This window comes from Pseudorasbora parva, chromosome 15, assembly GCF_024679245.1.
Source record: "Pseudorasbora parva isolate DD20220531a chromosome 15, ASM2467924v1, whole genome shotgun sequence".
NCBI lineage: Eukaryota > Metazoa > Chordata > Actinopteri > Cypriniformes > Gobionidae > Pseudorasbora > Pseudorasbora parva.
In genome coordinates, this window is record NC_090186.1 from 13,279,202 (window position 1) to 13,306,615 (window position 27,414).

Below are 27,414 nucleotides of genomic sequence, written 5' to 3' on the forward strand. Positions count from 1 at the left end.
GGAAGCAAACGAGCCGTTCAAAGGACAGTGAGGACAGCGGTGTGGAATAAAGGTAAAATATAAGAAAAATACGGCGCTTAAAAAAAGAAGAAGCATAAAGACATGTTATACTGCGTTAACACAACGAAGCCTAGAAAAAAAAAAACACGGAACCACCCCTTTAATTTGTATATTTGTTCAATTTAATTTATTTGAGCTTTAATTTGATTATTTGTTCTTATTTTATTACTGACGGTTTACTTGTCTTTATGGCTGTTTTAAATGTATAGGCTAGTAGTTTAGCTGTGATATTGAAATTGGAATAAAGAATAGTGAATGTTTACTGGTATCTAAAATGTTGTAGGCTACTGTGGATATGTAGCATAGAAATCTAGACGCATCCTAGCAGCAGCAAATGTAATTTGCAGCCAGGGTGTCTAGCAACTGTTCATTGGCTTGGGACCTGGAAAAAACAAAATTTTGGTCGGGCCTATCATATCGTGTATAGAGTTGATGGGCGGGCTTAACATAATGACGGCAGAGTTGTGACGGTTCCGCATTAATTTCCTGCTACTTCCCTCAGTTCCCTGCTAACAAAAAACGGCAATGATTTATCTCTTAAAAAAGGAAGATGTGTTCAGAGTTTTGCCCACCGGATACGGCAAAAGTTTAATCTATAAACTAGCTATGCTGCTAGGAAAATGTATGGAACTCAGCCACAACCCGCTTGTGATGGTAGTCTCACCACCGATGGCTCTCTGGTTGGTTGTAGAGCTGCATGCAGAGAGAGTTTGAAAGACAACCGTTTATCCCGCCCCTCGGATTGAGCCCTGCCAATGGTGAGTTCCCAGATGTGGGTCTGGCTTGTCAGGCAAGTGGATATAGAATCGATAGATACAGCTTTAAAAATGATTACATGTGAGTTTGGGGCAGTCATAGCCTAATAGTCAGAGTCAGACTGGTAACCCGGAGGTCGAAGGTTTGATTCTCAATACCAGCAGGAAATGAGGTGCCCTTAAAAAAGCCCCAAACATTCCCTGGGTGCTACAGCAGAAAATGGATGCCCACTGCTCTAGGTGTGTGCGTCCCCGCTTTGCAGTGTGGGTTTGTTTACAACTCACTACTAAAAATGTGTGTGCAATAACTTGGGTTAAACGCAGACGGCAAACTCTGAGTATACTTGTCACTTTTATTTCACTTTCACATGTTCAAGTCTCTGTATACCTATTATCAACTACATAACCTAATTTCAAAACGTTTACTTGCACTGATACTGTAGCAAGATATGTTCTTCTTGCTGTGTAAATGCATTTATATACTTCATGTTCTCAATCTTCGGCAGAAGACAAATTTGCATCACGTTGATTCCCTTGCGAGAAGTGAAACGCAGTTTCTCTGTCTTTCAAGGCATGCGATTGGCTGTTTACTACTGATGTCACAATGTGCACATGCTCCGTGAACTCAGAACTCAAAGCTTGAGCTGACAGAGAATCAATCAATCAATCAATCAACTTTATTTATATAGCGCTTTTACAATCACGATTGTGTCAAAGCAGCTTAACAGTGTCAAACAGGATAATATTGCATCAAAATTAGATTTGGCTGTACAGTCGTTCTGGAGAAAACAGTGATGTTATCAGCTTATTTAAATTTATCATATAGCGACAATGTTGGCAGATCTGTATTATAGTTTTTATAGAATTAATTAAAACCTAATTCATACATTTTATCTGTATAACTTGTTGAATAACTTTGATCATAATTTTAGTGTCCCCAACTGAGCAAGCCAAGCCAAAGGCGACAGTGGCAAAGAACCAAAACTCCATCAGGGCATGATGGAGAAAAATAAACCTTGGGAGAAACCAGACTCAGTCGGGGTGGTGCCAGTTCTCCTCTGGCCTATTAACACACCGTGTATATAGTGTGTATATAGTGTGTATATAGTGTATATATAGTGTATATATATATAGAACGTTAATGATAAGCATAATGGTACCAACGAAGCCTAATTGGATTATTTTGGTTTTGTTAACTCAAAACTAATCCCGTAACCCTGAGTTAGTTCAACAACCTCCGTGGTACAGGCCCCAGATATAAACAATAAAATCTCGGAGTTTTATGGATTCAGTTGGTTTATGTGCAGGTTAACTCGGGGATGCATATGGGGAAACATGAAGTTAAGAATTTTTTTTTCTTTTTCTGTACATACAACAATACAAAACTAAACCCACACCACTAGAGTCAGGTTATCACTTCTCACTAATGGGGGTTTGTATTTGAGGTGAGGAAACTGTAGACCAGTAGTTAAAGGGAGTGATATCCCACAGCTGCAACCGGAATTCCTTATAATTTCATACTCCACATGAACCTATATTCATATCATATCACATTATATCACAAGAATAAGCTTTCCCCTGCCTCCCACAATCCACCTATGAGTGTTACATAAAAAGCCTCTCAAGTCACCTATTGCTCCAACCTTTGAGAATTTCTCCTGGCCTTTTATTAGAATGCCATTTCAGCCCTGATCACACCCATACCGGTGTTAGATCATTATTAAGGCAAAGCCAGGACTGGACAGGAGGACGGCATGGCAAGATAGACGAGTCATTAGGAATGAAAAGGCAGGCGTGGACATCATCCCATTGGTCTGCCAAACACTTCTCGACAGTTCACAGCGGGTTCTTTATCCATCTAAGAAGAATGCTATGACCTAGGTTGACCACCATTATCATTCACACTGTATTACGACCTCCATTTGGTGCAGCAAAGCCTTATTACAAACACATTCTCACATTTCTCCGGATGAAAAGCGGAGAAATCAAACCAGAGTCCTGACGTTTAGAGAATGAACGAGCACACAAAAGGAAGAAATTGCCTTTTCATCACGACACAGTCAGAATCATGTGAAAATAATCACGCAACCATTTCATAGCATGAAGTGCGCTCATTAACCAGGAGAGAGACAAGGAAGAGGAAGAAAAAGAGGGAGGAGGGGAGAGAAGGAAAGAGAACTGGGTCAGAGAAGGCAGAATGCAAGCTGCTCGCTTTATAATTAACTCTTCAGCATTGTTTCTATGACGTCTAATGAGTAAATACAATTGCAACGATGAGGTGCATGAGGGTCAGTGCTACCAGATATAGGTTAATCTCCCCGGGCCACAACCATCAGCCGGGTGAAACCTGCAGACAGCAGGAGGATCCTGCTCCAAATGTCACTTGACACCACGTGCGATATATTACGTTAAAAAAAAACCAAAAAAAACTCTGATGGCTCTGAAGATTTTAAGCAGCTTTTAAAAAATATTGGTTACCAGAATGGGGGCACCAATGGCAGTTCTGAATCACATTTAATAGCCCTAGAGGTGAAATAAGGACAAAAATACTATATTTTAGACTTTCTATCATTTTTTTATATTGGTTGGACATGTGAAGTGCAGTTTTATGTATTGTGCAATGCATGCAGGGACTTGTTAAATTCCATTATTATAATATAATATAATATAATTAATATAATATAATATAATATAATATAATATAATATAATATAATATAATATAATATAATATAATATAATATAATATAATATAATATAATATAATATAATACAATACAATACAATACAATACAATACAATACAATACAATATATATATATATCATTTGCAATATACAATTCAAAAGTTTTGGGTTGGTTGTATGATTAAGACATGTTTTTGAAAATGTCTTATGCTCATCAAGGCTACATTTATTAGATTATAAATACAGTAAAAACTGTAAAATTGTAAAATGTCATTACAATTTAAAATAATGGGTTTCCGTTTTAATACACAGTATTTTAAAACGTAATTTATTCCTATTATGGCAAAGCTGAATTTTCAGCATCATTAATCTAGTATTTAGTGTCACATGATCCATCAGAAATCATTATAATACGTTAATTTGCTGCTCAAGATACATTCCTTATTAATTTGAATGGTGAAAACAGTTGTGCTGCTTTATATTTGTGTGGAAACTATAATACATATTTTTTTGTGGTAATATTATAAATAAATAAAAAAACCTTTACTGTTACTTTTGATCAATTTAAAGCGTACTTGATACATAATAATAATAATAATAATAATAATAATAATAATAATAATAATAATAATAATAATAATAATAATAATAATAATAATAATGGTTAAAAAAATGAACAGTAGAGTGTAAACCATTAATTATATGAGAGATCATATTGAGTTCCCTCAGTTTGAATGCTGGTTTAAAATCTAAAGGTGTCATAAAATAAGTGCTTCAATTACGAATGAGAGAATTGCCCCAAGTCTGATCCTGAGCATAACTTTTTTTTTTGCTTTCATGTGCTATTCTAATTTTTTGTTGTGTTTTGATTCTGCTAAGCAGTCTCGCTTTTTTCCAGGGGGAGTATGCGTCACCGCGAGTCTGCTATCCCACTTTCTTGCATGTAAATAGAAAATAACAAAAACATCTAGATATGTTTAGCGCAGTGCATTAAAGTGAACCCAAAAAGTAGGTCTTGTTATCATCTAACAAGGACACTGGCACTAGGAAAACACCACCTAATCTTCATTTAAAAATCGGCAATACACTTAAATATTATTAAAACATCCTCGTGAGGGTCATAATCATCTTTCTACTGCGCAAATCCATATTTTACACTTGTTGTGTTCCTGGCATGTGCACAGGCATGACAAATTAAATATTAAGAGATTCTTCATTCCGGCTCTGGCAGAACATGAAATTAATAAATCATCAATTACAAGCCAAAGGGATTGTGTTCTCACGAAACCCTCTTATCTTACACGAGTAGCGTTGAAGAGGAATATCATTTTGTGCGGAATTACAACACAACATCAAAGACAACACCAAGTGGTCCCAAATTTGGGGCCATTTATAAGGTTTTGGAGATTGGCTTTTAATGGCCATCTGAAGTGTGAATAATGAATGGTGATTATCACCCTGTGGAGAGAATCTATTTAAGCACCAGATGAGAGAAAAACAAAGACATTACGGATCCTGGGCAGGCTTTTGTCATCCTACTGTAAGGTTAGAAGCATATCGCTCAACTTCTCTTCTCTAAGAAAGTGCTGGTAGAATCCCCGCCCCTCCCTCTGCGTCGCTCCACCCCATCACTCTTCCTGCCCCCTTTCACTTTCTTTCTTCAAGGACATGAGTGGGAAGGCCAGGCCCCCTGCTCGGCCTTAATTGCCCATGATGAGTGCTCCACACATGAGTAGACAGACATCAGACTCCTGCTGACAGGGACCATGCCAGGGGCCTCTCTCTATCTCACACACACACACACACACAATGGCTAGTCCGGGGTCCTGGCCCGCTCTCACACCTCATCCGGTGTCTCGTCTCACCTTCACCTGTCCCCTTTTCACACACAATGAGACACATTGTGCACACGTTTTTCTCACAAACCGACAAAAAGGCTACACAGACAACAACACTGAAGGTTAGATGGGCTTAAAAGCCTTAAACTAGTTACAGACATGAATAAAAACAAAGTCCTTGTGTTAATAGACTGTGAACATCGATAAAATTATGGACAGAATGCATTAGTGTCAAGTACGGAGTTCCCATTCTGATTCGAAAGCAATTTTATTCATCCTGCAATTTATTCAAATATTCCATCCATGGAAGGAAGTGCTGAGACTACGTTCACGCTGTCAATTTTTGGGATTGACAACGGAATTTACTTACAAGTGTGAGTCTTTAAGTGTCCTGTTCACACAGCAACTGACAGCGGCGTCTTAAATACTGTCTGTATGAACGTTAGGGTTGGGCATCGTTTTGATTTGAACGATTCTGATTCCGATTCCGATTCCGATTCTTACTTTCGATTCCGGTTCTTTTCGATTCTCGATTCCGATTCTTTGAGGGGTGGAGTCAAAACATGTCACATCCATATTCAATGCTATTTTCAATACAACGGGGGGAAAACGCTGCATATACTGTCAATTAGATATTTTTTATATAATTTTTTTTTTTGTCTGTCTTTTGAAAGTCTAGGCAATCAAAAATTTCTTTTGAAGAGATCCCTTTATATGATAAAGCTTTTAAGCTTTTTCTCATATATAAACATTGATCAATGACTATTAAAATTATCTCACAAATATTCGTTAACTCAATGTATTTTTTACAACGGGGTAATTGTGTTGCAATAGCTTACACACAGCACAAGTAAGCTTGATTTTGAATGGTAAATTGAATAAACAAAGATATTACAAATAATAGCACAAATAAATACAATAGAATAAAAGATATAAATGAAATAGACTGCTTTATTTTTTCAGGTAGGTCTAACATTCAGGTAAGAAACTGAATAAAAAAACGCAAAGTGGCTAAATAAATTTAAAATAACATTGGATAATGTTTTTGCAAAAAATTAAATAGTTTCATATAAAACCATTAAAGTTAGACAAGTTGATCAGTCAAGAGCAGTTGATCGTTTGTCTTTTTGTAGTTTGACTTTGAATAACAAATGACTGCTGTCCCTTTAAGAACTGCCGCACTCATGGATCCTGAACACTGTTCCTGTTACTCATTCTTCATTTCTTCCTGAATTGTTTAAGACTGTGTTTACATACTGTTCAAAATGTGCACTGATAATTTGTTTGAGTGTATTTGACCAATAATAAGCTGGAAAAAGAAGCGAATATTTGCACTTGTATGTCAGGGGCGGCTTTATTACGGTAGGCTATGTGTGTGTGTGTGCGCTTCAGATGTGAGCTTGAAATCTGCGCGGATTCGTAGAATTATGTGCAATCCCACGCGAAATTCAGACCGATCACACACACTAACACGCTGTCGCAAGGAAAAGTCCAGCAGAACGCGCGTCCGTCGTGTTCAGAAGTTAACCGGCTGAATGAGAATATGCGGCTGCGCGTCAACTCGCTGTCGGTCAGAGAGGAGAGGAGAGGAGAGCAGCTGGGATCGATTGTGTAGGCTGAGCAGGCTATCGTATCTTTTCAGATATTTCAGTATCGATATTTTTGACAACACTAGTTGCACTGTACCGACCCAGGCTTTTAAAAGTGAAATAAATCCACACTTCAGAGCCGCTTACCGGGCTTCCATGACTAAAGAAAACAAGCGGGCGCGCAAGCACCGGAAATCAGGTGGCCATGGAAACCAAAACTTGCACGCTTGGAACCGAAGATCAGAACCGAAAATAAATTTTCTAAACGATTCCAATGGAATCATTATTTTTTAAATGGTTCCAAGTTAGAACCGATTCTCGATGCCCAACCCTAATGAACGTGCAACTGGAGTCAAGCCTGTTTTTTGTTGCCGGTAACCATAGCGACAGTGACCAAAGCAATTTTAAAAAATGGCGACGTCCATAAAACTGAAAAGTCTCAGCACTTTTGACACGACAAGAGTCATGAGCCGCGAGTTGATCCATCAAATCTTTATTAACCAACAGAAGCTTCACTGAAACACGTACGCAGGACCTTTAAACCGATGCATTTGTGTCGCACATTCTTTGCAGAGTCTCGCGTATTTTAGGACCTTTGTGACCCTGGACTTGTCTGGCTATCACCAGACCAATTCATGGTCTGGGGAGTCTGCTCTGTATTTTCTACTGCACAAGAGGCATGATAAACGATGATAAACGAGAATTTTTCAAATGACTCTGTACGCAATTGGATAGTCCTTCAACAAATCAGACCACAAGAGGTGTGATCAACGGGCAACGGGCACTGATCAGCGGCAACTACCCATAGCTTCTCTATCCGTCATTGTGTTAAACCCACCAATAGAGAGCCAAGTGAATAAGCCAGTCTGTGATTGGTTCCCCCAAAAGTGTAACAGAAGCAGTAGAAATGAATGTACAGGTTTCCAGATTGAGTTGCAGAGCGAAATCAAATCACCAGCAGATCAGGCTGGGTTTACCCAGTCTAACCCTGGACCACAAAACCTTTTTTTTTTTTTTTATTGAGTTGTATACATCATCTGAAAGTTGAATAAATAATCTTTCAATTGATGTACGCTTTGTTAGGATAGCACAATATTTGGCCAAGATCTGGGGTTTGGAAAAAAAATAAAAATACTGAGAAAATTGCCTTTAACCCTCTGGGGTTCTATGGTACTTGGTATATGAATACACAAAAAATATGTATAATTTTCAAAAGGGAAAAAATAGATCATAATTATTGCATAAATATTCATTATTACCATAAAATTCTCTCAGTAGTCTATATTTTAACACAAATTACATTGACTTTACTGGGGGGGGGGGGGGGGGGGGGGATGGGAAGTAAAGTCAATGTATAATTTTGGCCCATTATTACCATAAATATAGCCTTGCAACTTATGACTGGTTTTGTAGAACACAAAAGTGACTGGAGCCGCTCTGGGGGAGCACAGTGAACAGTAACTGGATCTAGAAACTTCAGATGACATTTATACCATATTGCCGTCCATGTAAAAATTACTGAAACGACAAACAAAACCCCTTATTGAAGCGACTCTCTCGCACTTTACGACGTGACAGAAAACGACTTGTCCAGCGCGGTTCCGTTCACACATCGCAGGTTTTCCGAGACTTACGGGTGTGAGTTTGGTTATAGAATGCAGTTGTCACTCCCAAATAACTGTACTGTGTGTGAACGTTACCGTATTAGGGACTCAAATACAGAACTGGCAACCGTAATCTGCTGCTGTGTGAATGTGGCCTTTGTGAGTTTTTTTGAATGACACATGACCAGCTCATAAGAGTCATTAGTTCATCAAACAGACAACTGAATGTTGTTGATTTACTTAAGACAACCAATTCCTATGAGTAATTTCTTCGTAAATCAGACTGCACTGGTTGTGCTGTATGCTTTTGATTCATTAAAGAGTAGCGATTCATGAGATCAGATTGCACTGGTTGTGTTGTATGTTTTTGATCGATAAAAGAGTAAAAATTAAAAGTGAAATAAAAAAAGTGACATGTGAAGGCTGAGTATATTAACCCATAGTCGGAATTTGCCCTCTGCATTTAACTCATGCAAGTTAGTGCACACACATTAGAAGTAGCCCATAATGTAAACAGTGGACACACACACACCAGGAGCAGTGGGAAGCCATACACTGTGGCGTCCGATGAGCGACTGAGGGTTAGGAGCCCTGCTCAAGGCCACCTCAGTCATTTCCTGTTGGTATTGAGAATCAAACCCACAACCTTCAGGTTACCAGTCTGATTCTCTAACCATTATTCCACGACTGCCACTGAGCATATTCCCTGACCAGGAATTGAACCCAGGTTGCGGTAGTGAGAGCGCCGAATCCTAACCACTAGACCACCGGGGAGAAGAAGATTAATTTGTTCGTAAAATGGGCTACACTGCACTGAATGTTTTTGATGAATTAAAAATAACCTACTCATAAGAGCCATTGGTTTATGAAACTGACTACACTGGTTGCACTGAATGTTGTTGTCGAGTATACATGAGTTATTTGTTTGTAAATCAGACTGCACTGGTTGTGTTATAAGCTTTTAATAGATTAAAGTCACCATGATTTTTTTTGGACTTTTAGAATGAATATGTTAACCTTACTCTTAAATATAAGCTAGTGTGCTCCTAACCAATGATAAAATTTGTATTTCGAGTATTTAAAGGCGGGGTGAAATGCTGTTTCATGCATACTGAGCTTTTTACACTGTTAAAGACTTGGATTCCCATCCTAAACATAGACAAAGTTTCAAAAACTAAGTTGGACGTTTGATGGAGTATTTCTGTGTCAAAAATACTCCGGTTTCTCACAAGTTTCGGAGAGTTTTTTTCGAGTATGGGTCGGCTTGACATCGATAGAGCGGAATGTCCTTATATGGGCCGTACGGGCTCTTCTCCCGGTAGGGTGCGCACACGCGTGACTAGAGCGAGAGAGGAAATGCACGCCCATAAACACTGCTCTCAAGCTGCAGATCCACTCGTCCGTGCAACACTTCTGTCGCACCGCGCTCCACTTTATTCCTACGGGTGACGTCAAGCGACTTCAACATGTCCGCATAACATTCGGGGAAGGCAGCGCTGCATTTGAACCGATTTGAACGCAGAAAAGACGAGAAGCGACATCACGCTTCAGTCGTGTCGCAAAAGTGGATCTCCACGGTCACTGCTGTCACAGGACTTCACCAAATCAACAATGTTACCAAAGAAGTGTGTTTTTGACGGAGCGGTCCCAGCGTTAAAGGTTTCCGGTCGTGCTTTTGGAAGCAGGCGGTGAGTAAAACTGCTTCAAATGTCTATGTTGTTGGCTATCGTCGCACAAAGCGTGCTTCATCATTCAAATGTGCTAACGGTTACTCCATTGTTGTTCTATGTATAACGTTACACTAGTCTGACGTGCAAAACCGTTTTGCTTGCTACTGCGAAGGTTTAGTCACATACAATAGTCCATAAACCGAATCATGTCCTCATAAACTGCGAGTAAAGACACAAATGTTGACAGTCCACTAAATACAGTACATACCACAGAGACGGACGTCCTGCTGTTGTTGCTTCTCCTGTTAAAGTTATTTCAGCCTCCGGATCTGATTCTGGATCATATCTGTATTAGGGTAGCGTTTTTATAAGTATAATAAAACTAAAGACGTTTCGGAGATATGAAAGATGCAATACTGCTCTATAGGTACTCAAGATTGACATGAGATTGACTGAAACTGAGTGTTTCACCCCTCCTTTAAGCGATCGAAACTGACAGTCTCTCACTTCAACTCTGCACTTCAGCTTCTCTTAAAGGGTTAGTTCACCCAAAAATGAAAATCAAATGTTTATCTGCTTACCCCAAGTGCATCCAAAATGTAGGTGTGTCTGTTTCTTCAGGGTTTTTGTGCATGTTGCCTAAGCATGTTTTTTTTTAAATGTTTTCCTCTCATAGAATTGTTACCTATTCACCCCATTATATGACTGGCACACAGCAACGGTTGGAGTTAAAAATCTTAATTTGTGTTCAACTGAAGAAACAGACACACCTACATGTTGGATGCACTGGGGGTAAGAAGATAAACATCTAATTTTCATTTTTGGGTGAACTATCCTTTTAAGATTTTTTGTCCAGTCAAATGCTCTCTAGAATCTAAAGCGTCTACTCCCTACATTATAAATAGATGCTGAAGCCATGGCTAAAATCTGTCATTTGTTCACACATTTACTATTTTCTACATAGTGAATGGTACATAGTACACTAAAGGGGACAGGGAAGAATTCAGCCAGTATAAATATGCTTTCCATTGGGGCGAATAAAGTCGGTTTCGTGTTAATGTCACGCAAACCTCCAAAGTGCACACAGTCAGCGGTCCAGAGACACGATAGCACAGAGCAGATCATATGCACATGTCGCCGTTGACCACCACAAAACATATTGGACCCATTTGAATTCTACACAAATGCTATATTTTAAAGCAAAAATGGAGGATATTAGGAGGAGAAATGGTTAGAGGAAACTGCGGCTTACTCAAGCTGTGATATAAACAAAATGCTATTGGATGTTTTAAAAAAGACAAGAAGCTGTTCAATACATCCCGCCCTGTCTTCCTGTTTCAGTGGAAATGATGTCAACACATTGAATAATGCTGTAAGTTTCAAGGCATTTCAGTTGGCCTTTTAAGAGGACCATACATTTTTTTTCTGTAAAACGGATTACAGTGGTTGCGCAGAATGTTTTTGATTAATTAAAAATAACCAGTTCACAAAAGTCATTTGTTTATGAAATGGACTACACTGGTTGTGCTGAATGTTTTTGATTCACTAAAGTGAACCGGATCATAAGAGTAGTTTGTTTCAGAGTCAGACTGCAGCGTTTGCCCTGTATGTTTTGGATTCATTCAAAATAACTGGTTCATAACAGTTTGTGAATCATCCTACACTGGTTACACAGTAAGTTTATGATTAATTAAAATTACAAAAGTCATTTGTTCAATCACATTAGATGCTATCACATGCAGTCTGTTAAAGGTGCAGTGTGTGAATTTTAGCGGCATCTAGTGGTGAGGTTGTGAATTGCAGCCACACACCGCTCACCCCTTACTTTCGAAGCACATAGTGAAGCTACGGGGGCCGACACGGGACAAAAATGTCATCATTGGAGAGAGCAGAAAGTCTCAGGATTGCTTTGACACTGGATGCCGGCCAAGGGAAAAAGGGCTATGTAGAGAAGTTTGTCCATTTAAGGCTACCGTAGAAACATGGCAGGGCAAAATGGTGACTTCACTGTAAGGGGACCCGTAGTGTATGTAGACAGAAATGGCTCGTTCTAAGGTAATAAAAACATAACGGTAAATTAAGTAAGGTCTTTATACTCCACTGAAAACATAGTTATGTATAATATATACTGCATTTCTAGATCCTAATAAATACTACATATCGCACCTTTAAGAAAACTCAATGAAAAGAATACCTTTTTTTATTGTGATTTATATAAAATTTTTATATCATTATATTCAATTCCAACTACAAAATATTTTACTATAGGCCAGATTCAGTAGTGACATTGTAGTTTGAGTAAACACTGGCATTTTATAATGATCAAATGATTTTAAGAATCAATATTGTGGTCTTTCAAAAACATATCACAATATTAGAACATCCGCACTTTTCTCCAGCTCTATTTAAGAATCAAAAAAATGCTAGTTTTTAATCTCTGAAGCCACAGTAACTCGTAAAGTCAGAGCAGTTCTAAGCGCTGCATCCACAGCTAACGCAACTACAGAGATGAGAGTAAATTCTATTATCCATATTTCCCTCATATTTGAAATCCCATATATCCTGGGTCTTTGCCAGGGGCGGATTTTATCCGTGTTCTGATCTCTTGAAAAATCTGCTCAGAGCCAAAAACATTCACATACGTGAATACAGTTTGTTAAAGGGATTACTTAGAACGCTCTGGCGAACAGCAACTCTCAGGATTGCTTTGACACTGGATGCCGGCCAAGGGAAAAAGGGCCAGGGTGGAGGAATAGAGAGAAAAAGAAAAAGAGAGAGAAAGCGCACTAAAACTTTCATGATGCCTGAAAGTGTTAGGCAGTTTCCAGAACTGTTACTGCACAAACTGATTACAAAGTAATGATTATTTGTCTGTGATATCTAATTGAAATAATTGCGGCTAATTAGCTTAAAGACTGGCAGGAGACTGGTGACACGTGGCATTGTAGAGCTGTAAAATCTTTCTCAGATGTAGCCGCATATCCGAATAAAACTATTGGCACCTCCGGGATTCATAAAACACAACAACTAATTTGCCATTTAACTGCCGTAATAAATTCTTATGTTTGCAGCCAGCTGAGTGTTGCACTTTTTTAGAAAGCTTTATTTTAGGGGGGTTTTATTTGTCAGTTATTTTGTTAAATTAGTAATAGCTTTGTGAGCAAGCTCCATTTAATAGCATTTAACAGAGCCAGCAATTTTGCTTTAGAGGCTAAGTAGGTGCAGACAAATTGCTTTTTTTATTATTTCGGTGGATTTAAACTTAAACAATTGTCTATTAATTCCCTCATAATTTGCATATTCAAAAAGAACGTGCCTGAATCCACTGACTTTTCCCTTTAATTAGTTAAGCGGGGAAAAAAGGCACAACGACCTTTGCGTGACCTGTCCGCGTTTATGCATTTAAAGTCAGAGGTCTTCAGAGAGGCCCGGCAGAGCACTATTAGCATAGCATAACTGCATAATCTGGGCCTTCAGTGAGACTCAACACCGCTCGGCGCCTAAAACACAGAGATTCAAATACTCAAGGTACACTGGCTAAAAATTCTCACAAATGAGAGTTACACTTCATAAAGAATTAATGTTGATCTGCGGCAGGTACTGCATATATTGGGCATTAAAGCTGAAGGGTGTCATTTCTGCACCGGTAGCTACACCAAACGGAACTGCAAAAGTGAATTATGATTTTCCAGAACTCCTACAGCTCCATCCTTCACACAAAGCCAAATTTCCTTGCTAAAAAGCCTATACAACATCCGCAAATTCACAATACTGGCAGAAAGAACCAGTTCATTTGTTTGTGGATCGGATTACAGGGTTGTATGTTTTTAGTTTACCAAAAAGGACCAATTAAATAGATTTGTTTAAGTTGTCTGTGAATTAGACACACTGGATGTTAACGCGTTTAGTACAGGAAGAATACAGGAGAAGCATGGGCGTGAATTTCATCTAACAGGTGAGTGGGGGGCAATTTTTCCAAAGGGGACAAATAATACAGCTAAAATTATACTTGCAAGGATATGTGGTGTTTTGGTGCACTGAAAAATGAACTTATGTCCTTATGTTCTCTGTAATTTTATCTGGTCAACATCACAAAGCAATAGCTCAATATGAGTTCTAACAGGTCCACTGCGCAGAAAATAATTATTATATTATTTTGCTTCTTCCGCACAATATTGAGCAAAACCCAACATAGCAGTAGATCTACAATATTAGTCTAATATCAGTTCACACACATAGGCGTATCGCTGTGTTAGTTGTAGTGGGTGACTTAAAACAAGTTACCAAACAATAATTGCTAACATCGGACTCTTATATCATATATTTTGCTCATATTGTCTGTAATAAAGAGGATAAAAAATCTTTTTAAAGACCCCGTCCACACAAAGCCAGAGCTTTCCCTATCCAATCTTTTTTTTCCTTGTTTCATGAAATATCTGCGTACACATGAGAGCAATGAAAACGACTCAAAAAGATGTAGTATGTATGCCAGGCCAGTATGTGGTGCTGTAATTCTGCCACACAAATACACTAAAAATGGAGAAAGAGTTATGGATAGAAGAGGTAAAGCAATGGTAGGAGGTGAGGCAAAAATCTCACGATAAAATAACAACAAACACATTTGCTACTTAACAGATGTGTTTTATTAACGCCTACACTTACAATAATGCAAATACGGTCATTAGATGATGCAATATTGATGTGCGTATGCCAGTGCCAGTAGTTGTATCCCTTTAGTCTTTCAGCGTGCCGGACGTAGTGTGATGACTTCACCGTTTCACAAAATATACGGATTGGCTGTACACACGAAAGCGCAAGAATGTCCTTTTCAGATTTATCCACTCTGGGACCCAGTTTCAAAAAATATCGGATTCATGCTTCCAAAACGCTGGATCCGTGTGGACGAAACGCTGAAACGGTACAGAATGTATACAGCTAAACGCATCTCCATCAATGTTTAAAACAAATAAAACAGCCTTAACAGTAAGAACCAAAAACGTACTTTCTTGTTCTCTCCTACCAGACTTGCAGGTGAGGTGCGTGATGGACCAAACCACTATGTGGCAAGAGACGGGGGCTCAAAATGTTTCCTAAAATGAATTTTTTTGGCCCTGTCCCCCTGTTTGTATTGTTTTACTACTTACTTGGTTATTTTAAGTATTTATCATTATTAGGGGTGTAAGAAAATATTGATACACGTGAGTATTGCAATATTTTGTTTGGCAATACTGTATCGATTCTCAAAAACACTGTATCAATATTTATATATTTATTTATTTACATTTAAGATTTGTGGCTTTGTGTTCAAATTAAACCACAGACTATATACAACCCAACCGCTAGATGGCAGTGTTATCTCAGAACGTATCTGACGCGGAGCCAGAGAAGCGCAAGGTGAATATGTGTGCATTAGCATTAGCACAAGACGATAGAATTATTCCGCTCCCGCGGTTAACAGAGCTGAAATGTGGACTCATTTTGGCTTCAGCTACAAAGAAGCCACTAGGGAAATCGACAAATTACATTTTGTTTACAAAATAGGCCAAGTTAAAATCCAGTACTTGGGAAAACATTGAATCTGAGAGGTCGCGTGACGCGTAACATCCCGATATCATCCGCGTTGGTGAGAAGCGTTTCGATAGAATATAGCACATTTTCCTCACAACATAAACACACTCCAAAACTGACAGCGGTGGCAGCAGAACAAAAGCACCTGATCATAGCGATGTGGATATGGATTGACCAGCTCTGCAAGTCAGTAGCCTACTTAAAATGACACTTTATACAATAGACTGCGTTAAAGAAAACAGCTTTACAGTATTAAATATAAAATAAACTGTCATTCAGTCATGGGATGAATGAACTATGCACATTTTGTTGCTAAATAGTTTAGACATGAAAAAGAATCCTGCAGTCACTTTGCTATTTTGCTTTACCTAGATTGCACAAAATAGTGATATAAATCATACTGTATTAATTAAATATAACAGTTACTTGTCATGTTTTATGCATATGGTTGTGTTCTTTATTCTTTTAAATTAATCTTTCTAAAAAAAATATTAATTTTCTTTCTTACAATATCGCAATATATCATATCGTAACCCCTGTATTGTGATACGTATCGTATCGACAGATTCTTGGCAAAACACAGCCTTAATCATTATATTATTTTCAATACACAATGTGGTTTTAAAATTTTTTTAAGGTGGGACAACCCTCAGATGGGGTGGGTCATGACTCCCCGACCCCCCTGTGATTTAATCCTATGAGGAGGAGTGATTTTCTCGCCTCAGATACGCAGTTTTTATTCGTATTACATTCACTATGGACTGCAAAACCAGGTAAAGTAAACTTAGACTCAACAGTGCACAGTAAACACTTGTATATAACATTAAATTAGATGTTGAGATGCTCGAACAAAAAGCAGAGTTTTGAAAGCACCGCAGTGTTAACACTTAACATACGAAAGGCTTACATTCAGTTACATACATTAAAGCTGGGAGGGGCAAGGATATTATTTAATATAACTCGGCTATATTGGGTTCGGCTATAATTATGTCATATATACCTAGGATGACTTGAGGGTGAATTATGGGAATTTTTTTGTATTTCTGGGTGAACTATTCCATTAAAAAAAACTAGTGTTGACGGTCAAAATAATTACAGTCTATGAATGAACTAACATGTCATTCCATACATTACAATTTCCGAATATGAATACAATTCCCCATACGGGAAACAACTAAACTGCTAAAACGCCCAGCATCAATCCGTCCTACCCTCGTCCTTGAAGACACGCACAGCACGAGAACAAGTGAGAAGAGTCTCAGTAAGAAGCACAGAGTTGTGGATCCATTAATGTAAAGCCAGGCGGGCAGGGCTGTAATTTATGAGCTCTGCAGGCATTGCTTCCTCTGGCTCTCATTCTCAGGCTCACTGGCCCACCGCCACAAGACACCCTCCTCTTCCCAAAGGCCCTCTGAAAACAGCTCAACCCCACACATCAAGTAAGACAGGCCGCCACATGTCTCTCTCTCTCTCTCTCTCTCTCTCTCTCTCTCTCTCTCTCTCTCTCTCTCTCTCTCTCTCTCTCTCTCTCTCTCTCTCTCTCTGTTCTTGGCCTTTGCATTTGCCATTTTTGGCTTTGCATGATACACTTTTTTTTAATTTGGTTGATCTCTGGCATTGCTTTGTTAGTTTATATTTAGGGGTTTCTAAGGTTTTCTCTTTGTTTTCTCAACTGATTGCAACAAATGAAATCTTAATCTAACTCTTTCCCCAGCATTGATGTAAATTTCTGTCATTTATGAGCAGTGATGCCTACTCGCTACTCTAATCTGACTACTTTTTCCAGTATTGAGTAATCTAATGCGTTGCTATTTCCAAACCAGTAATCAGATTAAAATAATTTATCCAAGTCACTGTGAGTTACTATTTTAGTAATTTTCCTTAGTAAAAAAATTATATATATATATATATATATATATATATATATATATATATATATATATATATATTATTTATTTATTTATTTTGCTTTATTCTTGCATCGCTGGGAGAGTATTTTTTTTTAGGGAAAAAATCTTTTTAAATTTCTACTTAAAATGTCAGGAGATACATTGCTGACGTTACTGTTAAAAATGCACTTCCAACACTCTAAATAATGCTGGGTTATTTTTTAACCCAAAATGTTGGGTTAAGACTGTTGGGTAATTTTTGTTGGTTTATTTGATCACATTTTAAACAGCATTGGGTAGTTTCAAATGTCCAGTCGTTGGGTTAAACCTGCTGGGTCGCAATGATTGGTTGTTCACGTGCTTCCCGCCTTGATTCCTTTAAATTCGCTCCCACTGTAATTTTGAAAGGACCATGCAAAAGGCAATGCCACAGGTTGCAGATGTTTTAAGTTAAGTTCATATATTTTCATTAATAATAATTTTAATTAGCATAATTCTAGTTTTTTTTTTCTTAAGCTTACATGACGTTAAGACGACAAAAGTTTTACCTCAGAATCCGATGCAATGTACTGACTCTAGTTTAGGTGGGCATGTGAGACGATAACGTTAGATTAATACAGTTTGTGATTACACAGAGCCATGATCCCCTTACGAAAATTAAACATGGTTGTATATTGGGATGTCACAAGTACCGGTCCTTCGGTACCAAGTACATACTGAAATGTTAAAAATGTGACAAAAATCTGTATAGCATCGACTCACAAGTAGACTATATTCGGTCCCGCAGCTGCGTTCAGTCGCGTCACACAGGGCTCCAGACTGTAGCCGAATATGAGTGTCTTTGTATATTAAATACTATTTAAATATTAACGTTACTCTTCCATATTTTGCGTCTCTGTGTGAATGACGGGGGCGCGTGTCGTCATATGAACATAGACACTCAAAAGACACGGCAACCCGTCAAAATAAAAGTTTGATATCAAAGTGAATAAATTGACAGAATATATTAGGTTTGTAGTTGTCATTGTTGCCAATTTGAACACATTTGTGTATTGTACCATTTTTCAAGCAATAAAAATGATTGTTTTAACAGTCTAAACATGCATTCTTCATTCATTCTTTCATGATTGTTTAGTTTTACAGTAGGCTAATGCACAGGAGATGTTTAAAGAACAACCCAGCAAGAATAACCCAGAATAGCAAATCCATTAATGGTAAAAAAATTGACTACATTTTGGGTTTTCTCAACAGCCCAGCCTGCTGGGTTAAAATGCCACTGGGTTAATTTGTAACCCAGCATGTGTTCTGTCCAATATTTACCCAGCGCTGGTTGTTTTTAACCCAGCCATTTTTAGAGTGAATAAAGTAAATGTTGGGGGGGGGGGGGGGGGGGAAACGGTTGTCATTTTTATGTTGAGGTATTGTCGGCAACTGCTGAATGTAACTAATAAAGTAACTTGTAATCTTACTTAGTTACCTTTAAAATCAAGAAATCAGTAAAGTAACTAAGTTACTTTTTAAAGTAGTAATCAGATTACTTTTTCAAAGTAACTGTGGCAACACTGTTTGTGAGACAACTTGTTCCTGCTATTGATAGAATTTTCTAGCTTTCTGTGTTTTTACTGTTATAATATCTTGTCTTGTTTTGACATAAAATGCCATTTTTTAAAGTGACATGCAATTTCTATTTCACTATAGTGACATGAAACAAAACTGCAAATATAAATATTGGTTTCAAACGAATGAGAATGAGAGATTGCCATTTCATTAATGCCACTATGGTGCAGAAATGACTGATTTCACTTTGCTTTCCAAGGCCCTATCACGCACCTGGTGGAATGCGACCGCAGGCGTGACCTTTTTGTTCGTTTCAGCCCAACGCAGAATCATTTTTACATCAAGCGTCACATTGTTTAAATAGCAAATGCACTCACACATCTGATCACCCATGGGCGTGCTGGTTTGAAAACAAGGTGTGTTCAGGTGCATTGTTGGCGTGTTGCTATTTTGAGGCAACTGAAAACGACTACGTCATTGACCAACAAAAACCTGGTCTAAAGTCAATAGTGCAGTATTTGTGTGTTATTTAAAGGGTGTGTTAGTAAAATGCGCCTACAGGCGACGGCACAACGTGAGTACACTCTGCTTATTACACACACAGGGATGCTCGGCAGCACACAAACATTTTTAAATCTTGAAAATAACATTCCTCTCTGGAGAAGTGTTCAGTCTTTCCACACGTGAATTACACTATATAAATACTGAACCAGCTATGGTGTAAACACAACTGGCTTTTAAAGGAAATAGGAGATGAGACTTATTTGTTTTATTGCATTTTACGCCCAAAAACACACCCATGACTCATTAAGAGACTAGGGACAACCCTTTTGGATCAGGCCTGGTGTGTCGACCATTTTTTCCATCGTTAAACTAGCAAAAGTGGATTCAGACACACAATAAGTGCACCAGCGCCATGCTATTCAGACCATGCGCTCATATCGCTAAAATAAGGCCCTTCATTTGCAAAGATTTTAACTTTAAAATAGTGCTTGTCACAGTATTTTCTCACTTACAAAGCACAAAACGCAACAAAAAAGTAGCATGCATGAGTGGCATCTTTACAATATCTTGTCTTAAAGTTTCTATGCTGTTTAACTGATATTCAGCTTCCTAAAAAGCGCAAATTTAAATAAAACGGGCAGCTTGATGATTAGAAAGGACTGCAAGAGGTTGTTTGGCAAGCAGATGTGAAGGATAATACAGTACATTTCACATGAATCTCGCTCTTGTCGTTCGCGTGCCAATCATTACTTCTTCAAGTGCCAATTGCGGCACCCTTGTCTAAGGTTTCCATCCCCTGCTCTTCATGATATTCCCTCTATTATGTGATAGTTATAGGCCTGATGAGACGTCTAACAGTGAGTGACTGGCTGCCCTAGCTAATTTTCCAGACGGCTTATTTACAAACAAAGCGGCTGGGCAGACGGCACACAAAGACAACCCACGGAGGGCTCCAGAGATCCTGCGGAAGCATGAGGGAGATTTGGCAGACGAAGAACCTCTCTCTCCCTCTTTTTTCCAAGCGCTCACTCCCTCCCTCCATTTCCCTGCAGGCTAATTGAGCTGAGCCATGCCAGCGAAGAGAGGGTGCCCTCATGACCGCAGTGTGTGAGTGTATGTGTGTCTGTGCGTCTGTGTTCTGTGTTTCTGTGTGAGAGAGAGAGAGAAAAAGAGAGAGAGAGGAAGAGTGTGATGGAAAGAAGAGAGATATAAAGATGCGTGCCAGACTGGCTCTACCAGAGCTGGATTGGAATGAACAGATGTGCCTGCTGTAACTTTAGACAGATAAAGAGATGTTTGGTACAGAGAGGAAATTACATGCCAAACTATGCTGCAAAAACAGCTGGGCTGAGAGTTGGAGGGCTATCTGGTCTAATGGAGGTTGAGATGAAAAGAAACATTTTTTTTAATATAATAATAAAAATAATATATATATTTCTTAAATAATAAAATAAAATTAATGTAATAATATAATATAATATAATATAATATAATATATATAAAAATCTTGCAGTTACACTGTAAAAAAATGTTGTTTTTTGTTGGTTGCCTTAAAATTTTGAGTTTATTGAAATTAAAGTTTTGAGTTGATACAATGAAGGAAATTTGTTTAATAAATAGAAACTCAAAATATTTTTGTATTTGAACCACATAAAAAAATGTGATAAATTATGAAAATAGCACAATTTGGCATGTTTACTGCGTCATCAGAAATAAAACACACAATTACCCAATATACTTACAAAATCTTTTAATAATATTTTAATAAAGGTTGTCGAAATCTCAAAAAATGTTCATTGTTTTAACTCAAAATTTTAATTTCAATGAACTCAAAATTTTAAGGAAACCAGGTAACTTTTTTCTAAATATTTTTTTATAGTGTAGAAAGTAAATCTCCATTTGACCAATTGTATATTCAATACAACTTTTCAGCTGTTTCTCTCATAATAATACAAATAATAATAATAATAATCGTTCATGCATAAGATACAGCTCAAATGGCTTTACATAAACAAGATCACATAAAAAAATGCATAATCAAGTATCAAATACATCACATCTAATAAATATAAAATACATTAAATACACTGAAAAAAAGGAAAACACAGTCCAATTTACTTAATCTTTTTTGCAATCTACGCAACAAAATTGTGTTTCTCTTGTAAACATGATTTCTTTGCTTTCGATTAATGTAATTTTCTAAAATGTGCAATCTATTAGATTACATTATTTGGGGGGAATGTGAACTAAACAAGTACTTGAACATGATTTTTGCTGTAGTACCCAGCATGCTTTGCTTGGGACTTAAAATTGTCGAAGTGTTATTTTATGTGTTTTTTGGGCAAAATTAGATAAGGGGGAGACTTTATATTGTTTAATAGTCTTTCATGTTTAATTATGTTGGAATAATTAGAACCATTTAAATTATACTGGGTTACCATAGTGGAGAAGAGCCGAGCGATTGCTTAGGCTGTGGACTGACTGCACATTAATAAGCATTTCATTCATATCATGTGACATGTTCATATGTGCTATTGCTGGCTAATAGAATGAAATGAATGACCAGTCTTATAAATCAGTCAAGTGACCACAAAAAATATACAAAAACAAAATATGCTTGTGATTTGATTAAAAAGGCAGGGTCTCAAGCCCCCTTGTGCACACCACTGTTGTTAGGAAGCCATATTAAAATCATTTTGAGACTACTCAGTTGGGTTACTTAAAAAATGACTTCATTCCATGATGTTGAAGATATGTGAATAAATTATGTTGGTTTAACTTTATTGATTCATGTGGAACCAAAGTACATAATTCAATCATGTAAATCCAACACACTTTTTTGTTAAATAATGTTAAATTATGTTAAATAAGTTATGACAACATATGTTTTTACATTGTTTTAACTCATCAAAATAAGTTAAGAAATGTTGAATGAATGAATGAATGAGGCATTTATATAGCGCTTTCAAATGTACTACTGTACACCCAAAGCGCTTAACACTCATGTCAGGGGTCTCTCCTCAACCACCACCAGTGTGCAGCATCCACTTGGATGATTTTAACTTGTTGAATGTTGAACTTGTTTTTATTAGTTATGCAAGATGTAACTCATATTTTTAAGTCAGTTTAACATAATTTAAGTTGAAATAACTTAAACATCCAAGTCGATTGTACTGCAAAAGTTCAAAATTTGCCTTTTTTTACAGTGCATTTATAATAAACTTAATTCAAGGAAAGCTAGTTAAATGCCATGGTAAAAATACATTTTAATCTTCTTTTACAAATATTGAGCGAACTGGCTTCCGTATATTGTGCTGTTTTGTGTAGTACACAATATTAATGTATAATTTGCTTTAAGCATTTTAATTGGCATAAGCCTCAATGTAATGATACGGTCTCGGAAAACATGGAAGCATGACGGAAAAGAATAAAAAACAAACAAATTTTCAACATTTCAAAATCTCCTTTTGCGAAGAAGAAAAGTCATGCAGGTTCAAAACTACATCAGGGCGAGTATTTGATTAATTTTCCCCTTATACATCTAGCTTCTTAAACACTAAAAATCCAATCTGCAGGCAAGCAGACAGACAATACGCTTATAGTCATCTGAAGACTACAGGTCCATTACTGATCTTTAAATTTGTGACTCTCATAGTCATAGCCAAACCAAGGAATACAATCTATCAGCTTCCCCCTCTGACTCTCTTTCTCCCTCTTACTCTGAATGTCTGATATTTCCCTATTTGATCCAGGCCATTAGCACAGCAGAAAAATACAGAGAGGCAGAACTTCACAGAGTTTTGAAAAAAAAGAAGCTCAGAGACCAGAATACAAGTCAGGCATGTCTGTGACTGTGACCTGCATGTCCCTTTTGTTCAGGCTGAGCAAAAATTATAACCAATCGGTAGACTTTAAATTGTTCCTCAGTTGTTAATTATGTCTAATTTTCCGTATACGGTGTAATAGAGAGAGAAATAGTCATTCTTTCTTCTGCTGAACACAAAAGAAGATATTTTGGAGAATGTCTGTAATGGGCACCATTGACTTCCATGGAAAATGTGGTATGAAAAAAATATGTGCTCATCCCATATTTCTCAAAATATCTTATTTTGTGCTCAGCAGAAGAATGAAATTCATACAGGTTTGGAACAACTTGAAGAGTGCAGAATGTGTTCATAAAAACATGCAAAGATTAGTCTATTTTTCAGTGGGAATTTCTAAATATAACCCTAAAACATGACTTAATAGATGTTTTTATATATAAATTCATCTTTAAAAGTGTGTAACTCAGGCCCTGTGTGCTCTAGGACCCTGCAGACAATTTGCAGAATATATAATTTATTTATTGACACATGACAAACTTCTTCTTTCCACTATTTTCTGGAATTTAGTGGAAACAGCCCAAACTGTCTGCAGGTCCCTAGAGCACACATGGCCTGAGTTACACACTCTCAAAAATGAATTTATAAAATAAAATCAAAAAGCGCCTACTTTTTTGGGGGTTATTTGATGGGTAAAATTAACCATGTGTTCCATCCTATATTTACCCAAAACCCAGTGTGCCATATTCAATAACATGCTAAAACTATTCAGAGAGTTGTCGTGACTGAATTGTACTTAATTTATCTTGTTTTAATTATGTTTATATATATTTTCCAGGAAAATCAGTGTATAGTTCAATTAAATGCATCAAAACACGGATTTAATGACTGACTAAGTTAAAAGGCACACTTTCCATGCGCCCAATGAGTTCAGCATGGCTATATGGATTGAAAGCAGTTCTAAGGTCAGAGCGACATGGATTCCATAATTTACAAGAGCAGCAAAATGGAGGGTTTGACTGCTGATGCATTAAAATCAATTTACAGTGATTTGCTCGGAGCTAATTACCAATGCCAGACAGTGTGTAATGCACATACAGCCTAAGCACGTCTGTCTAAAACTGTCTAAACCCGTAAAAATAAATCAAAATAATATCGCTCTGCTCACAACTTCAAATGAAACCGAATCAAATTAAAATCTGAATTAATTTAAATGCTATCCTTGATTAACTGGTGAAATATTTATCTGTTGATTAAAGTGTGTTTAGAAGCCGCAGCCACGGGTGCTCCGGTGAGCAGGGCATTCCGGGCTTCATTTATTCATGGAGCGCACCGCACTTGTTTCATGGTGTAAATAATTTAGCGTGTGTGTACACACACACACACACACACACACACACACACACACACACACACACACACACACACACACACACACACACACCGTAGAATAGCCTTTTAAAGGGGTCACTGGCCAATCTCTGAGAAATAATCTCATTTAAAGCAGCTCTGGTTTGTTGAATAGACTCCCGGCTGTGAGAAAGCTGAGAGTGGTGGGGGTTTTAAATGTCGCCGTTTGGAGAACAGCCCCTTTGGGATGCGTAAGGCGACCTTGTGGTTCAGAGAGCACCTCTGTGGAGGGATGTGTTGTGGTCAAAAACGTGCCCAACTATGGCGGCCTTTAAAACAAAAGCAAACAGTGAACACTGATGGGCCTTCGAGTGGGTTTCTGTTCCACTGTGTCCCCATACAGCTATACATAAAACTGCCTCACACCGGAGCGTTAATCCATCCTTATGGCAGATGAGTAATGAGTATTTTAGTGGCACGTTAGAACATAATCTATAAGCCTTAAGGGAAAGAGGGAAAAGCAAAGGCTCCAGTGCAAAAGCTAGAGAGAGAGACGGAACAAGGAAAAGCACAACAGTATAGAAGGAGCGGAAGAAAGAGAGCCATATGGCTCCAAAGACCCCTATTAGTCATCCTCATACCCAGGTGAGGAATTCTGCAGTGGAATTCTACAGAATATAATTAAATATAGCAAAATGTGTGTAAATGGAGCTGAGCGTACTGAATGCTAATGGTTCAAAGTGCTATTGAAATAGACTTAATAAGCAAACTTATAGAGAGCAGGATAAACCACACTGCCATTCAAAAGTTTGAGGTCTGTAAGATTGTATAATGTTTGTGAAAGAAGTCTCTTATGCTCATCAAAAAAACAAAAAAAAACATTTATTTAAAAAACAATTGCAGAAAAACAGTAAAATTGTGAAGTGTTTAATAACTTGTTTTATATATGTCAAATGTAATGTATTCCTTTGATGGCAAAGGTGAGTTTTCAGCAGCCATAACTCTAGTCTTCAGTGTCACATGATCTTCAGACATGAATATGCTAATTAGAAACATTTCTTATTACATAGTTTAAAATTGTTAAAAAGGTGATGCAGTTTTTAAATAATTATTCAAAAGATCAGTGTAACCCCTCCTGTTTGAACCAAACGGGACTCGAACCTGAGTCCGCCGGCATGAGAGTCAGACGCTCTAACAGGGAGGCTAAAGGCTGCAACCCCTAGCATCAGTCGCTAGAGCATTTCTTGAGGTCAAAGGAGTGAGGTTTACTCGCACAGCAACTACTACTAGCTGGCCTCTGTTACAACAGCCTTTATCTGAAACAGAAAATGTTTGTGAAAATTTGTATCAATATACATGTTTTCCACTCTCATTTTGATCAGTTTAGTAGGGGTGTACAATACATTAATATGGATCAACACATTGAAGAAATCACTAATGATATGATGTATCAATGCAACACCTAAAAAGCCGATACCCTATATAAAGGACACCTTTATTTTGAAACTCTCCATCTTTTCACTCAATGTCTATCTATGCATTACCACCAACATGGGCATCCTCGTTTAAACTCAGATTGGGCGGATTTATGCCAAAGTTGGAGGTGTTGAATTTGATTGTGTGGGTAAAAATCAGTTTGGGCGGATGGGCAAAATTTGGGATGGTTTGGGGTTTGTTTTAGCCTGGCAAGCCAGACCCACATCAAGATGTCTGGAAACTCACCATTGAATGGGCTCAATCCGAGGGGCGGGATAAACGGTTGTCTTTCAAACTCCCTCTGCACGACGTGCACGCAATTGGATAGCGCTACAACCAACCAGAGCAACATGAAGCGGAGTTAGTTGATAGATTAAACTTTCACCGTCGGGAAAACTCCGAACATATCTTCCCTTCTTAAGAATGATTTCAATGCCGTTCTTTGTTCTTTTTTTATAGAAAAGCTTAACTCCAAGTCTTTGAGGCAACCCCATCACCTGGCAACATTGCTCACCTGTCAGGCCTTGAAAACAAGGACGTGAGGGACTGGGGCGAGCATGAGAGATGTGATTTAACTAAAACAAGGAAAGTAATCATTACAACATAACTACAATTTACTAAAAGGGAATTGATTATTATATTGTTTGCACGATTTACTCAAAACTAGGGAATGGATTAGTAATTACACTATTACACACATCTCTCTTCCAAACATCTATAAAGAAATGTCAAGCACATACACACAGGTTGTGAATTCTGCAGCCCTGCACCATCTGTCCAGTCATCATTTGTCTCTATGGCTCTGTTCCAAAATATGGTGAGTGCTGTCTACTACTTGCATAGACAGCTGTCTTCAAACGCAGCACTAAAACTGAAATAGAACACACACTGATTGCGCTGATTTATAAAGCTACAATAGCAAATCTGATTGTAGCACCTCAAACAAAGCACAAAGTTTGATGTTGCTAAGCTTACAATGTGATGACCTACTCGTATAAAATGCATTGCACACACAAATATTAAATTCACTTATTTCAATGCCATTAAT

General features: G+C 37.7%; 1 protein-coding gene across 1 annotated transcript in view; it reads right to left on the reverse strand.

Annotated features, from left to right (window-relative positions):
- The window catches only part of dab1a (DAB adaptor protein 1a), a 562,848-nt gene that overhangs the window by 252,841 nt on the left and 282,593 nt on the right, over positions 1 to 27,414 (reverse strand). The window lies entirely within an intron of this gene.